The sequence below is a fragment of the Nycticebus coucang genome, chromosome 2 (genome assembly GCF_027406575.1).
Source record: "Nycticebus coucang isolate mNycCou1 chromosome 2, mNycCou1.pri, whole genome shotgun sequence".
In the NCBI taxonomy this organism is placed as follows: Eukaryota; Metazoa; Chordata; class Mammalia; order Primates; family Lorisidae; genus Nycticebus; species Nycticebus coucang.
Window position 1 is genome coordinate 90,407,624 of NC_069781.1, and position 7,526 is coordinate 90,415,149.

A 7,526-nucleotide genomic window follows, 5' to 3' on the forward strand; every position below is an offset into this window, starting at 1 on the left:
CCTTCTTTCTTTGGCTGCTGCTTTCCAGAAAATGTAGATCGACCTTGTCAATCAATGTCAATTCTTTGAGTTCTTTCCTTTAGACCACCATGTCTAAATTAATATAAGATTTTTTCAGTGATTGTAGGATGTACCGACTTTTCTGACCAGTTCTTCATGTTGAAAAAAATCTTCCACACATGTGGTAAACAATAGGACATTGGTCCTAATCCAATATGTGGTAATAATAAAACATGAGAAAAGACATAGGAAAGAAAAAAAAAAAAGCAACGAAGGGGCTAAGTCCATACCTTTTACTCCTTGGTGTATAGTAGACTCAACTGGTCAAGTTACAAAGGGTAAATTAATATTGTGTGTCACAGTCCAAGTGGTCAAGATATAACTTATAGAGGTGGTCAATATATAGAGATTAGTCTTCCATTGAGTAAATGTGGTGTATAGAGGATTAAACATCATACTTACCACAACAGCCACCAATATCATAACTTATCTGAAGAATTACTGAGAACAAGACATTCTCCTAGCAAGCCTAGAAATTTCTTGTGACTTGGAAGGCAAGCGACAGTGGTGCACGTCTGATCTATGGAAATTAGGTCAACTTATGGAGATGGTCAACGTAGGGAGGTGATCAACTACATTCTAATATATTTACAGCCAAATGGTTTTTGAGAAAGGCACCAAGAACCTACACTTGGAAAAGGAAATTCTCTTTATCACAAATGATCAACTCAAGACAGATTGAAGACTTAAATGTCTGACCATGAATTGTAACACTGGTAGAAAAAAAACATATGGGAAACATTTCAGGACATTGGTCTAGGCAAAGAATTTTATGGGTAAGACTTCAGAAGCATAGGCAACAAAAGGAAAAATAGATAAGTGGGATGATATTAAACCAAAAAGCAAAGAAAACAATCAAGTGAGTGAAGAGACGACCTGATGAATGGGATATAATATTAGCAAGCTATTTATTCAACAAGTGATTGATATGAAAAATATACAAGGAACTTAAACAGCTTAAAAGTTAAAAAAAATTCCAAAGTAGACAAAGAACATAAATTGACATTTCTCAAAAGAAGACTTAGAAATGGCCAACAGACACATAAAAAAAATGCTCACATCATTAATCATCAGGGAAATTAAAATTAAAACTATAATGAGGTATTACTTTATCCCAATTAGTATGGTTGCTATTATAAGAAAAAACAAACAAACAAATGCTGGTAAGGATGCAGAGAAAAGGGAACTCCTATAGACTGCTGGTGGAAGTGTCAATTAGTGCAGCCATGATGGAAAACAGTATGGTTATTTCTCAAGTACCAGAACTAGAACTAATATATGATCCCATAATCCAGCTATTGGATATTTTTCAAAGGAAAAGAAATAAGTATATCAAAGGGATACCTGCAACCAATATTTATTGCAGGACTATTTATAATAGCATTGGTATAGGATCAACTTATGTGTCCATCAATGTATGACTGGATAAAGAAAATAAGGGATACACAGACACACACAAACACAAATTGACATTATTTAGCCATAAAAAGAATGAAATCATGTAAGCCAATAGTGTCTGCTTCAAATGTAGAAGACATACAGTGTTTTTAATAGCAATATATTATCATAGTGAATTATTGAGTTCAAATGATGAGAAATACTTATAATATTTTTGATAAGTATTTCTAAAATGCGTTCATAAAAATCATTTACAATTTACATAGTCTCTAGCAATGCTTTAGAATATGTTTGCCTCATTAGCCCAGCATGGTTTTTTAAAAAATATTTATTCAGTGTACCTTTGAAAAATGTACTAACATTGTATCACATTTTATCTAATATTTGGATTTTCTTTTTGGTGCATTTCTTTAATGAAATCTTAGCAATGCTCTTAAACATTTTGTAGTTTCCACATGTATTATATAAAATATAATTAAGTTATTATATAATGTAAACTTTGATATTTAATATAATATTAATATAGATTGTAATATGTTATAATATAAAGTATGTAATATTTCATGTATTTATATTAAAATGTATTTATCTCTATTCTCCTGCTATTCTTTTATTATTTTTTCATTTCTACCAACCTGTTGTTTTCCTTTTTATTTAAATGTTTGACTTTTTTTGTAATAGGTGTTTTAATTTTCTTAATGTTACCCATTTTGATTTTTTAAAATAATTTCTCCTTTTATTATTACTCCTCTTTTTTTTTTTTTTTTGTAGAGACAGAGTCTCACTGTACCGCCCTCCGGTAGAGTGCCGTGGCGTCACACAGCTCACAGCAACCTCTAACTCTTGGGCTTACGCAATTCTCTTGCCTCAGCCTCCTGAGAAGCTGGGACTACAGGCGCCTGCCACAACGCCCAGCTATTTTTTTGTTGCAGTTTGGCTGGGGCTGGGTTTGAACCCGCTACCCTCAGCATATGGGGCTGGCGCCCTACTCACTGAGCCACAGGCGCCGCCCTTATTATTACTCCTCTTAGTTGTGATATTGTGATAAATATTTATTCTTTCTTGTGATTTAATTTTAACATTCTTAGAATTAGTCATGGAATAAAGCATAGTTTTACTAATATCATTTACTAAAGAAAGACTCCTATTGTTTTTAATATGCTTATTTTATGATCTGTAAATGTAATGGACTGAATTGTGTTCCCTTAAATTTATATGTTGAAGCCCTAGCCCTCAAGGCAATAATTTGGAGACAGGGCCTCTACGAGGGTAATTCAGGTTAGATTAGGTCATAAGGATGGGACTCTAATCTGATAGGACTAGTGCTCCGAAAAGGAAAATACACCAGAGTTCTCTTTCTAGCATGTAAGGACACAGTTCTACAGGCTGAAAGTCCAAAATCAAAGTGTCATCATGGTAAGTTTCTTCTGAGACTTCTTTGCTTTGCTATAGCCTGTAGAACTGTGAGAAATAAATTTCTTTCTTCTCTTTTTTTTTTGCAGTTTTTGGCCACGGCTGGGTTTGAACCCACCACCTCTGGCATATGAGCCACAGGCGCCACCTGAGAAATAAGTTTCTATTGTTTAAGCTACCAAGTCTATGACAGTTTATTATTAGTTACTGTATAGACTAATACAATACCATTCTTAGATTTAACTGACTTATTTATTTATTTAAAAAGATTTATCTTTTCTTGAGGTCTATAGTTATTTTCACTAATATATTCTATTAGTAGAAATCTCAATAAATACATTTATGTACAATATATAATAAATGACAGCACCATGTCATGAAAATTGTGTCCTGGTTATTTACAGGATTAACTGTTTTGTCTAGATTGGGCATTTCAGCTCAACTGAAATGATTCTATTTTTTTCTTTAATATTTTGAATAATCAATTGATCTGTTGAAATTATGTGGAGATAGGCCCCAAACAAACATTTCTTGTTCTGCAAAAGCTGATCATAAGTTGTTTATTACTATTTAGGAAGAGTTTCCAGAAGAGAGAATAAGAATAATTGAATATTTGTGAGTTTTATTTTGCTTTAAATTAGCAACAATCATAATGAAAAATAGAAAGATAAATGAAGAGCAGATCTGTTACAATTTTTTCTTTTGAGACTGAGTCTTACTTTGTTGTCCTTCTTAGAGTGCCATGGCATCATACTCACAGCAAAATCAAATTCCTGGGTTCAAGCAATCCTCTCACCTCAGTCTCCCAAGTAGCTGGGACTACAGGCACCTGCCTCAACACCTGGCTGTTTTTAGAGATGGGGTCTCACTTTTGCTCAGGCTGGTTTTGAACTTCTGAGCTCAGGCAATCCATCTTCCCAGAGTGCTAGGATTACAGGCATGAGCCACGGCACCTGCCCATGCTATAACTCTTAAAGACTTCTAAGTGTCCCCTCTGCACTATGGAGGGTGAGCCTCAGAACACATGGAAAGAGGTTATTGTTTCAGCATCAGTAGTAAGCTTATCACTGTTTGAACTTCCTCTTCCACGTCCTGAAGGACTTCTGGATGCTATTTTATGTCCAGATAATGTTTATCATATTTCATTCACAAATTCATTAACTGGGCCATCCAAATACATCTAGGTCTAAAAGGTATCCCTTCACTGGGGCTGAGTAAACATAGCTTTATTTTTTCTGCACTCCAGGGTAGCTTGTGACTTAAGAGACAACAAGTCCAACAGGACTTTTAATAAGACAAAATAAAAAAAAAATTGGTCAAAACTTAACTAAATTTAGTACTTATCCCTTGAGAAAGAAGGAAAAAAAAAGCCTTAGTTCAACACCCAATTATTTTTAAAAAAGGATCTAAAGACATAGCAGGAAATTAGTCCAGCCAGTTTGACATCAGTTAAGTCACAGAGCATTTTAAAAAGATCAAATGCTGGAACATTTAAAAAGCACAGCTTGATAACAGTCAATTAAGGTAGCCTCAGGATGTGGCCAGGAGATTTTAGTAATTTGTGTGTGTACAGCATGGATGAAAATTCTAAAAGGCATTGCCATAAGAATCAAGAAAAATATAGTAAAAATCATAAACAGGAATGGCTATTTGACACAGCCCCTTTTTTTCTTTTTTGCTTAATGGCCGAAGCATTGAATCATGGGGATGACAAAAGCCTGGCAAATTGAATTAATAGTTGAGTAAACTTGGATATAAGTCAAATTCAATTTCAAATCCTTAGCAAATTAGTTTTGTTTAGACTGCTGTTATTCAGTGAGACTAAGGTTTTGGGGTAAGAGATCTGGTTATGGAAGAGTCACCTAAGATAGCACTTTTCAAAGTGTGATCTGTAGGTCGATACTGTTCTATAAACCGTCTTCAGCAAGATATATGCAGACATTGATGGTAAGTGTTTAGAAACTTTCACAGCAATGTGACTAAGCACTTTTCTGAAAACACAGTAAGCTGCGTTGGAAGGTATAGGGGATCATTGTCCCACTTCTTCAGACCCTCCCTGTTTTAGAAGGATGCATCTATGCCCTTTGCCATGTGATGTACTTCCTACCACTAAAGGGCAAGTATTAATATGTCACCCCACGCCACTGACGTTAGTTTCACTGACTTGCATTGGCCAGTAGACTATAAGCAAAGGTGCCAGTGTTCCAGGTTCTAAGACAAAGCCCTGGAAGCATTGTGTGTTTCTTTTGGCAATGTCCAGTGAGAAGAGCACGCACCAGATGCCTGCTGACCCTCCAGCATAGGCCTGGAATGTGATAGGTAGAGCAGAATTAAACTTGACTTAGAGCCAATCCAATCAGATCGCAGCCTGAAGTAATCATCCCAGACAACCTTGAGACCAATAAGCCAGGAAAATAACAGTTGTTGTATGTCACTTTGTTCTAGAGTGGTTGGTTATACAGCATTATTATGGCAATAGGTGGCCAGCATGGTTGAAATGATACATTCTATAGTCAACTAATAGGATTCCATTTATCTTTCCAGACTTGGAAACCTCTTCTGAATGTCACATATTCAACGGCTTATTTGACATGCTGACAGCAACTCAGTGGTATATACACAAACCTGAACTCTTCATTCTTTTCCCCTCACTTCAGCCTACTTCACTTTTTGGTAAATGGCAACTCTGTTCTCAGATTTGCAGCAGACAATCCTTGGAATCATTCCTGATTTCTCACTTTCTTTCATTTGCCTCATCTAGTGCCATGTGAGACATGTTGAGATACATCCCGAACCTGACCCCTGCTCATCGCCTCCACTGCTACCTCCTTCACTGCTCTTGGTTATTCTGGTTTTATTTCTCTGGGATCTCTTCACACACCAGAGTGTGTTGGAAATGTGTTACATTATTTTATTTTTCTTCTCGAAGCTTCCTAATGGCTTCCTGACTCTCTCAGAATTATCTTTAAAGTTACCCCCATAGTCTGATGGGTCCTGCACATCTAGGCCCGAATGCTTGCTTTCCAAGAGAACACTATGTTTCTGCTGCAAGATCCCTCCTCGGGAGGCTCTTTTCCAGATATCTGCTATTCACATATCAATCTTCCCTGACCCCATCTGGAATAGTAATTACTACTATGTGCTTTCTGTTCTCTTCCTCCACTTTCTCCTTGATGTTAGCGCTTACCATGCGGTATGTTACATATTTATCCATTTATGCTCCACCTCCTCTCACTAGAACAGAAGCTCTCTGAAGGCAGGGATTTGGCATTTCCAAGGCCATATCCCCAGCAGTTAGAACTGTAATTGGCACATAGCACTTAATTAGTATCTATTAGTAAAACAAGGAATTCAAATCTTTGGAAAGAATCTGACCCTGTTAAACCTTGAATTTGCTAAATGTTGAGTCAGATATTTAAAGACTGATGACCATGGAAAAAAGTAAAGAAAGAACCAATTTTCATTCTTTTTTTTTTTTTTTTTTTTTTCCTATTTCCATTCTTAATGAGAAGTCAATGTTGGCTAAATAGGCAGGATAGTCATTCGGTTATGGACTTTAAAGAATATCAGCATTTGGCTAACATTAGTAAGGGGGACATTTTTATTTTAGCACTGGAGATATGAAGGTCATGTTCAGAGTTTTAAAATTGTATGGAATATTCTATAAGAAGTTTTAGTTCATTTTTGAAACAGGTCATTTATAGAGTTTGCTCGGAGATGGAAGGTGAGAAAGAATCAGCGAATTCTAGAACTGGATATTCTATTTTTATTTTAGGGGAAGAATAACACTCTTTCCAAGAAAATTTTAGGGACCTGTGAGAAGATGAGGCTGGCCGGGTAGGAGGTGGGGACTGTCACTCGCAGGTTTTGCCCACACTAGCAGTTTTCTGGCATTTCAGCAGCACACCGTTTGGGTGAGGACTCTATATGTTATTTTAGCAGCAAAATCTCTGCCAAGATTATGAAGGCAGTGCAAACTCCAGGAAATCTTGTAAAAGAAGCAGAAATGTTGTCATATGCTTCGATTTCAGACCAGCTGAGGCAAAACTGCAGCATACCTAGACCCAAGCCCTACCAAGTATGGTAATTCTGGGATTTCCGTCGGAAGTTCTCTCTCAGAGATGACAGGATTTCTAATGTCATTTCCAAAACTACTCTTCTGTACTCGGCTGCTAATCTTCAGACCAATGTTCATGTGTCAATGCTTGATTTCTATATGGCTGAGTACCCCATGGACTACCCCCCGAGACAAGAGATGACAAAAAGGCAAAAATGAAGGAGAGAATGATATCATGTTTTGAGAACACGAAAATCTCTGTATTTTATTCTGACTTATTTTGAGTTTGGTGAACACACAGAAAAACATATAATTAATTTTGTGTTGTGGTGAAGGGGGATGTAAATAACACTTGTTAGATAGCTATGACATGCCAGGCACAATTCTAGGAGCTTCACATGTTTGAATTTGTGTCTTGTGTAAAACTGCCTTTAAGAGCTGGAGTAATTTGGGACCTGACGTTCTGACTGTTTCCTTGGGTGATGCTGAGACAAAAGGAGGTTATACCCTCACAGGTTGCCTGAGACACAGAAAGGTTGAGTATTTTCCTGAAGACCACAGAGCAACTGTGGAGTAAGGAAAGGGAAAATATTTTGTA